Genomic DNA, 9,761 nt, shown 5'->3' with positions numbered 1-9,761 from the left:
TGAGCACTGAGAAATGTATAGAATTGTTGAATCACTGCATGATACGCCTGAAATTAATATAACATACGTTAACTATACTGGAATTAAATTTAAAACTTAAAAAATGTGTCTTGGTGTCAGCATTCAGCTGGATGACCAACTGGTATGATGCAATATGACCTTTCTTCTACTTTTATCTTCAGTTCTCTCAATTGAGTCAGGAGTTGCTTCTCTGGAAATGCTCCTAAGGAACTGTATACTTATCTGGAAGTATCTCTATAGAAATTCTATGAGAATGACTAGTAAAAGCTAGAATCACTAGAGCTAAGCATGTAGAAGAAAGCACTCATTCTTTTTAAAAATTGTTTCTTTTTCTAAAATTTTTTTTAACGTTTTATATTTTTTTGAGACAGGGAGAGACAGAACATGAACACGGGAGGGTCAGAGAGAGGGAGACACAGAATCTGAAACAGGCTCCAGGCTCTGAGCTGTCAGCACAGAGCCCAACGCGGGGCTGGAACTCACGGACCGAGAGATCATGACCTGAGCCGAAGTCGGCCGCTTAACCGACTGAGCCACCCAGGCACCCCAAAAATTGTTTCTGTAAGTGCTCACACCAGAAGCACATATACTAAAATGGAATGTTACAGAGAAGCTTAGCATGGTCCCTGCGCATGGATGATATACACATTTGTGAAGTGTTTCATATTTTTTAAAAAGTGGTTATTTAAAACTATTTGGGATGACACTATGTAGAGTGAAACAATTTTTTGTGATCTCTGAGAGGTCACTCATTTGATGATAGTTATGTCTTTCATTTCCTGATGCTTGGATTTTAAAAAAAGCAAGATTGAAAGACTTCAGATTTTAAAGACTTGGATTTAAATACATTGGTAAATAAGTATTTAACATGAAGAGAGTAAGGAATATTGGATCGATGAACTTGGAGGAAAAATGAAAATTTCACAACTCTTTCAGTGCTCAAATTCTAGAAAGCAGAGTGCAAGAGTAGTGAAGTAAAAGGGAATAAAGGCTATATGACTAGACTTTTTGCTGATCTCAGTTTCAGATTTTAATTTTTCAAATGGAGAATATACCCCAGTTCGAAAACTACATGCTGCCTCAATTTGAAAATAGCAGCAAATATTGAGAAACTTTGCATGACTATTTTTTTTATGGAAAGACTGTGAAAGATGATGTGTTGTTCTGTAATTGTCCTTTTTGTACACTCTTCTAGCTGCTACTCAAACATGTTAAAATAGCTGTCTGCTACTCAAACATGTTAAAATAGCTGTCTTGCGGAAAAAAGCAAAAACACATTTGGTTTTATTTATTTAATATACATTTCTTGTGATGTTTTGTTTTTGTTTTTGCTTTTGCTTTACATTTCTTGTGTTTCTATAAAACAAATCAAGGTGCATGGCTTTCTTTAAATATACTTTTAAACACATGCATTAGTCTAAAAACATTATACTGCATAAGAAAAGATTTCTTTTTACGTAAGTAAGTCATCAGTGTATTAAGTGGTGAATGTTCAAGGAAGTATTATTATTCTAGTTCTGGACATTCTTATACTACTGAATTTAGTACCTGCTATTGTACCCTATACACAATGAAACTGTTGAAGTACTTTTCTACGAAAAGTATAAAAAATTCAAACTGTGGAGGAAAAGTTTTCTAATTGGATAGTGTAATTATTTTAAAAAGTCTTTACCATGATGTTTTACATTTGATTTAAAATGATGGAGGAAGGAGGTTATAAATCAAACAGAATTAGTTATATGTTGATAAGTAACAAAGCTGGGTGATGGGTACATGGGAGGGGGTGTTAATTTTGCTATTCTTTCTCCTGTTGCTTGAACATTTGAAAATGTCCATTACTGAAAAGTAAACAAATAAGTAAAATAAATAAAAGCAAGTTAACTTTAATCAGAATACATACCTTTGTGATACTCTGAAATTGGCCAGTGTCTTTGGAATTTAAGCAGCTTAAAAATTGTATTTATTGAAGGAAAAGAAAAAGCAAAAAAAAAAAAAAGAAAAGGAAACAAGTAAAAAAGAAATTATCTAGCAAGAGAGAGGCAGGGAGAGAAAGGCTAGCCTGATAACTAGGCCCTAATATTATTAAAACTATTATTAATAGCTAATTGCTATCAATATTAATAATATATTAGTATTAATATTATTGAATTCCTTGGGAAAATAACTCAATAACTTTTTTGTAATCTACTCTGGGCTTTTTTTTACTTTCTTATTTTTTTAAATGTATTTTATTTACTTTTTTAAGTAAGCTCTATGTCCAGCATGGGACTTGAACTCATGACCCCATGGTCAAGTGTTACATGCTCTACAGACTGAGCCAACCAGTCATTTCATTTTACTTTCTTATTTTTATATTTCTACTTTAAGAGGAGTGATGTCTAAGAAGTATGTTCTCATCGTTTATTTTACATGTTAAGTATGTTTTAAGCTCGATTCAGATTACTTTTACAATGTTTTTAAAAAGTGATTTTTATGTCATTGTATAATATTACATTTTAAAAGGTGTAGAGTTTTGCCAGTCCTTCCACCATCAAAGACCAGCATTGAATGGAGTTTTATTATTATTTTACGAAAGGAGAGGAACAATATAACTTCACTGTGCGTGTGTGGATGGGCTTATGTGCGTGTATGTGTATATATGGCTATTTATGTCTTAGTAGCATAGATGACTTCTAACTCACAAGCTGTAGAGTCATACGACGTGTGCTCATCTCCATGGTAACCATTTCTAAGATAAATGTGCTTCTGAACAATGATCCCAAAATAGTCTATTACCCGTTTTTGTAGATTTCCATTGTAGCAGCAAACAATAATTTTGAAAAATTTTGATCCATTCCTTAACCAACAAAAATAGAGACAGCAAATATATATCCAAATCTGTGGAGAAACTATGGTTAAGTGCAATAATAATTTTTATAATAAACCCAAGATTTTGTTTGGTCTCATTTTCATTTTATGGATTATCTGTATTTATTGCTTCTCCTGAAACTTTTTGGCTTCCTACATTTTAGCCATTTTCCTTTTTGAGATTTCTTGGCTATAAAATAAAGAGGAAGAAATGATCTTCCAGATCTCTTTCAGCTCTAAGATTTTATGATTTTATGATTTCTCTACTCAGCTTGAAGCATTATAAGAACATGGGCTTGGAAAATAAAAACAATTGAAACCTAAGTCAGACAATTTTTTTCTCCTTACTAGGTTAAATAAAGGAGAGTTAAGTTTTTTTCTTAAGAGTTTTCTTTATCTGCAATGCACCTTTTTATACTTTTTTTTTTTTTTTTTAATAGTTTCCATGCCCAACATGGGGCTTGAACTCACAACAAAATGAGGACTAGTTGAATGGAATTCTTTCATTGGAGAAAATCCTGCCTGTGGTTTAAGGATGCTCATTTTGCACATATTTCTTCTCCACATTTCCTCTGTTGGAATTTCAATATCTGAGTCCTCCAAGGGATTGGGAAAGTCTCTGTGACCCTTAGATGGGCTGGGTCAGAACATACATCAATGGAGGAATGGTGAAAAGCAGGGCAGATTCTACCCAACCCTTTTTAGTTCCAGGGAAATGGAAGGCTGATTCCTTGGACTTTAGTTTTTCTACTACTCCTCCAACGACCTCCAGGGCCTTACATTCTCTATGCTCCTAGATTTGTAAGGATCGGAAAGATGCAGGTTCCCTAAACTTTCATTCAGAGCAGACTGTGGCAGAATTGTAACACCACATTCTCCTTTGAGAGTAATTCTTACTTTGGGCCCAACTCCTTTAGAACTCCTTTTAAATTACTTCCTTCCTTTGGAGTATCACATCTTCTCTCAGAGTTCACCTGCATGCTAACAAGTCCTCCTTTTCTGCTTTCTTCAGTAATGGGGAAAACTTTTTTCTCTTATCTGGGCTTAGCACATCCTGACCAGACCACCAAGATAATCACTGTTATTCTTGCCAATCCCAGACTCACTCCCAAACATACTAACTCTTCTTAGGTCTCCACTCTTGGTAGGCTTCCTAGTGACCTAATCCATGCTAATGAAGGAAAAGAGGGACTGGAGATTTTGTGTACACCTTTTGGATACAAGTATTTTTTTTCAATTTATTTATTGTTTATATCCAAGTTAGTTAACATATGGTGCAACAATGATTTCAGGAGTAGAGTCCTTAATGCCCCTTACCCATTTAGACCATCCCTCCTCCCTCAACCCCTCCAGCAACCCTCCGTTTGTTCTCTATATTTACTAGTCTTTTGTGTTTTGTTCCCCTCTCTGTTTTTATATTATTTTTGCTTCCCTTCCCTTGTGTTCATCTGTTTGTATTTTAAATTCCTCGTATTAATGAAGTCATATAATATTTGTCTTTCTCTGACTGACTAATTTCACTTAGCATAATACCCTCTAGTTCCATCCATGTAGTTGCAAATGGCAAGATTTCATTCCTTGTGATTGCCAAGTAATACTCCCTTGTATATATATATTCCATGTCTTCTTTATCCACTCATCCATTGATGGATATTTGGGCTCTTTTCATACTTTGGATATTGTTGATAGGGCTGCTATAAACATTGCCATAGAAAGCTTATGAAATAAATTGAAGAAGACACACAAAAAAATGAAAAAACATTCCATGCTCTTGGATTAGAAGAACAAACACTGTTAAAATGTTGATACTACCCAAAGCAATCTACATATTCAATGCAATCCCTATGAAAATAACACCAGCATTCTTCACAGAGCTAGAACAAACAATCCTAAAGTTTGTATGGAACCGGAAAAGATCCTGAATAGCCAAAGCAATCTTGAAAAAGAAAACCAAAGCTGGAAGCATCATACTCCTGAACTTCAAGATGTGTTACAAAGCTGTAATCATCAGAGTGCCTGGGTGGCTTAGTTGGTTAAGTGTCTGACTTTGGTTCAGGTCATGATCTCACGGTTCGTGGGTTCAAGCCCTCCGTTGGGCTCTGTGCTGACAGCTTAGAGCCTGGACCCTGCTTCGGATTCTGTGTCTCCATCTCACCCTGCTCCTCCCCCGCTCACACTCTGTCTCTCTCTCTCAGAAATAAATAAACATTAAAGAAAAAAATTTTTTTAAAAGCTGTAATCATCAAGACAGTATGGTACTGGTACAAAAAACAGACACTTAGATCAATGGAACAGAATAGAGAACCCAGAAATGAACCCAGAAGCATATGGCCACTAATTTTTCACAAAGCAGGAAAGAATATCCAATAGAGTATAGACCATCTCTTCAGCAAACGGTGCTGGGAAAACTGGACAGCGGCATGCAGAAAAATGAACCTGGACCACTTTCTTACACCATATACAAAAAAAACTCGAAATTGTAGAAAGACCTAAATGTAAGACAGGAAGCCATCAAAATCCTCAAGGAGAAAGTAGGCAAAAACCTCTTGGACCTCAGCTGCAGCAACTTCTTACTCATCACATCTCCAGAGGCAGGGGAAACAAAAGCAAAAATGAACTCATCAAGATAAAAAGCTTCTGCACAGTGAAAGAAACAATCAGCAAAACTAAAAGTCAACTGACAGAATGGGAGAAGATATTTGCAAATGGCATATCAGATAAAGGTTAGTATCCAAAATCTATAAATAACTTACCAAACTCAACACCCAAAAAAACAAATAATCCAGTGAAGAAATGGGCAAAAAGACGTGAATAGACACTTCTCCAAAGAAAACATCCAGATGGCCAACTGACCCATGAAAAAAATGCTCAATATCACTCATGATCAGGGAAATACAAGTCAAAACCACAATGAGATACCACCTCACACCTGTCAGAATGACTAACATTAACAACTCAGGCAACAACAGATGTTGGTGAGGATGAGGAGAGAGAGGATCTCTTTTGGATACAAATATATTTTAAAAGCAGCCTTTGCAGTCAGTGTCCTTACATTTTTTGTCTCACCTCAAGAATATTGGCGGCTTTTAAAAAGGTAGGGCAGTACCACAGAACGCCTACAAAACACATAGTTTGCCCAATGACCTCTTCAGTCCGTGAAAGGATTGATTTTGGCATTTGGCTTTGTTAGTGGACAGAGAATACAAAGAACCCCAAGTGGAAACTTTGTTTTGGTTCCCAGAGGTTAGTGGATTTTGTACCTCGTATTAGTCATTGTCCACAGGCCAAGTGACTTGAAAAGGCAGTGCTTGCCTTGTCTTGACCCTTTTTCCGATGACTAAAGTTCCAGGTATCCCTCTCTGAAGGCCTATTTATGTGAATTACTAAATCTTGCGTTATGACCCTGGTACTTTTAAACGGGCCTGAGAGATAGTTTAGTATTTCACCCGACTCTCTCCCTTCTACTAAGAATCTGAACTGAAGGTAAGTGATATTATAATAGTTTATCAAGAGCTTAAAGTGTTACTCATATCACGTCAAGTTGGTGATCTACTTGCTTTTCTTATATGGACTACTTTACCAAGAAATACTACCTTTTAGTTCTCCAAAGCTAACAGAGGACCAAGAACTTCTATCAAAAGCCTCAACTAGCAGCAGATATATAACAGGTTTTAGTAATACCTGGATATCCTTGTTTTCTTTCATTGACGTGGAATTGCTTAAAAATTTTTTGGTATGGATATGCTAGAATTCCTGTAACTGTAAGAATTTAGGTTGTATCTAATGTGTGTTATTATAAATAGCATCCTTATACACAAAATTATTTTTGAGTTTTTTTCTTAAGGATTATTTCCAGGGTTCAAATATTCACTTTATGGGTATATAGATCTGTATTTAGGAGTCATGGATTTTTTTAATGTATTTTACACATATGTCCAAATTGATCTCCAAAAAGATTACAGCACTGTATAAAAGTGCTCTTTTCACTACAAAAGCAGCTTTTTTGAGGCGGGGGCGGGGGGGGGGGGTGGGCAGGGCACAAGTGAGCAAGAGGCAGAGAGAGAGAATCCCAGGAGGGGCAGAGGGAGAGAGAGAAAGAGAGAGAGAAGCGGGGCTCACCTGAAGCAGGGCTCCAGCTCACCCGATATGGCGCTCGAACTCATGAACAGTGAGATCATGACCTGAGTTGAGGTCAGATGCTTAACAACTGGGCCACCCAGGCACCTCAAAAGCAGCTTATTTTTAAACTTAATTTTTCTTGTTTTCCAAAGTATGAAGTCTTGCTGCTCTAAATTTTGGAGACCTCATTTTTTCCCATGTTGTAAATTCATGAAGAAAATGCAGTTTGGATTTTTTGTGTCATAGAGAGGAAAAGGCATTTGATATCATGAAAAACACAACATTATAAAGATTAATATTTCTCCATTTTATTGTAGCTCTTTTTCTTATAATGAATCTTAGGCTTAACTTAAAATTTACTAAACAAAAAATAAATGATGTATTTATCAAGCTTGTCAATATAATAAGTTAAATTTCCCGAAGCTACAGCCCATATGGCCAGGAAAGGTGGTATTCCATGATTATTTTGGAAATGAAACATGGAGAAACTATTAAATTGAGTCGGTCACGGGTCAGTTTGTTGCCTGTCTGACTTGGGCCCAGGTCATGATCTCATAGCTCGTGGGTTCGAGCCCTGCATCGGGCTCTGTGCTGACAGCTGAGAGCCTGGAGCCTGCTTCGGATTCTGTGTCTCCGGCTCTCTCTGCCCCTCCCCCACTCATGCTCTGTCTCTCTCTGTCTCTCTCTCTCAAAAATAAATAAACATTAAAAATTTTTTTAAATAAACAAATGAACTGAGTCAATCAGAATGATTTTGTAATTTTCTTGTCAATTAGTGTAAATATCTAGCAAATGTTTAATACTAATCTAAAAAGGTTTTGGTTAATAAAATACTTCACTAGGATTCTGAATATTATATCTGATTAAGAAAAAAAAAATTTTTTTTTACTTGCACTATGTACCAGCCAGAGAGCTTTTTACATAAGCAAATTCTCATAATCAAAGTTGCCTGAGATCAAAATATACAGAACAAATACTGGTGAGTATTATTGTAGACTGGACAGGTAACACAAAGCCTAGTGGCTTTATGCCTGCCGGTCCTCAAAGACTTGTGAATCACCTAAAAGAAAAATATGTCATTGTTCAGTAAGTGGTTTATCTTTCTCTCTTTCAACCCAGTGACTCAGCATAATGAATGTACTTTGGTGCATTCTTTATTTGCTTCTCCGATCAAGCCAAGATCAGGAGGCCCCACTCAGACAGCTGTGGTATCACTTGCTGTGAGCTTAGCTTCAGTCTGGTAGACAGATATGTATTTAACTGATCTTAGTAAGTTTTACTACTTGGTTTGGCTGTTGCTAGGCACGCCACTTTGATGTTTGTCCTTACAGGCTCCTTTTTTAAATATCTGGTTAAACATTATCATTAAAAAATGTGAAAATAAAACTAGCCCCATTTTTTTTTTTTTAATTTTTTTTTCAAAGTTTATTTATTTTTGGGACAGAGAGAGACAGAGCATGAACGGGGGAGGGGCAGAGAGAGAGGGAGACACAGAATCGGAAACAGGCTCCAGGCTCTGAGCCATCAGCCCAGAGCCCAACGGCGGGGCTTGAACTCACGGACCGCGAGATCATGATCTGGCTGAAGTCGGAGGCTTAACCGACTGCGCCACCCAGGCGCCCCAAAACTAGCCCCGTTTTAAGAATGCTGTTTATAACTCCAGGCCCATCCTGAGTCAACCATAATTAGTTGTCTTTTTTTTTTGTAAGATTTTATTTTTAAATAATCTTTATACCCGACATGGCGCTTGACACATAATCCTGAGATCAAGAGTTGCATACTCCACCAACTGAGCCAGCCAGGTGCCCCTAAAAAGTTGTCTTTTAAAAAGTAATTCAAAGTGATCTCTTTCAAGAGTTTCTAGTTTTTTTATTATTTGTATTATAATCATGTATTATTTATAGCATAAATTAAAAAATTCTGGTTTTGATTATAGACAAATCAAAATCCTTTGCATTCGAGTTTGGGAAAATATTAAGCGTCAAACTTGGGTAATGAGTATATATAGGAAGTTATTATACTCTACTCTTTTTTTAAAAAGTTGGATGCTCAACCGACTCAGGTGCCCCTCTATTCTTTTTATGTTTAAAACAATTTGTTATAAAAAATTAAAATTTAGAAAAAACTTCCCTTTGAATAGATACCTTTTGAAATACCTCTAGAAATAAAAGATACATAAAAGAAAAATAAATCTTTCACATGAATTAAACTAATCTGTTTCCCATGGAGGGGAGGAAAAAAATCCCTTAATCCTAGTATTTGGTTATATTCTTTGCCTCAAAGAATTTGAGGCAGCTTACCTAACTCTGGTCATTGTAGTCAAGTCCATTGCTTTGTGTCAAACTGCTGTTTAACGTTAAATGATGGTGGTAGTGGTGGGGGTTGTATTTATTTTGTATTTACATTGCTTCCCCAGAAAAGCAATAGCAGTGTGAAACATAGTGCCAATTTAAGCTGGTAGACTGGGAATTTGCCACCTGGCATAGAAGTCAAGAGAGGGGTTATTTCGCTAATAAGAGTATATTATCAACATTGAAAGATATTTTAATGTCCCAGTATTTGAAAACCTAAGCAATACTGGATTTTCTTAGAATTCATTGCTCCTTCCATTTTTGTGATTCTTTCATGTATGCCATGTCCCTTTCAAGTTAAGTTTTACTTCCTTTTTTAAAAATTTTTAAAAAATATTTTTATTTATTTTTGAAGGAGAGAGAGAGAGACAGAGCATGAGTGGGGGAGGAGCAGAGAGAGAGAGTGAGACACATAATCTGAAG

The 9,761-nt window shown here is 36.1% G+C and overlaps 1 non-coding gene across 1 annotated transcript; it reads left to right on the top strand.

Moving 5' to 3' along the window:
- The first annotated feature begins 586 nt into the window (after nt 1-586).
- LOC123600135 lies at nt 587-692 on the top strand. The gene has a single exon (XR_006713514.1). It is a non-coding gene; the product is annotated as a U6 spliceosomal RNA (small nuclear RNA).
- The last annotated feature ends 9,069 nt before the right edge of the window (nt 693-9,761 follow it).

This window comes from Leopardus geoffroyi, chromosome C1 (genome assembly GCF_018350155.1).
Source record: "Leopardus geoffroyi isolate Oge1 chromosome C1, O.geoffroyi_Oge1_pat1.0, whole genome shotgun sequence".
In the NCBI taxonomy this organism is placed as follows: Eukaryota; Metazoa; Chordata; class Mammalia; order Carnivora; family Felidae; genus Leopardus; species Leopardus geoffroyi.
Note: the sequence above shows the minus strand (reverse complement) of the source record. Positions and strands in the feature narration are given on the sequence as shown.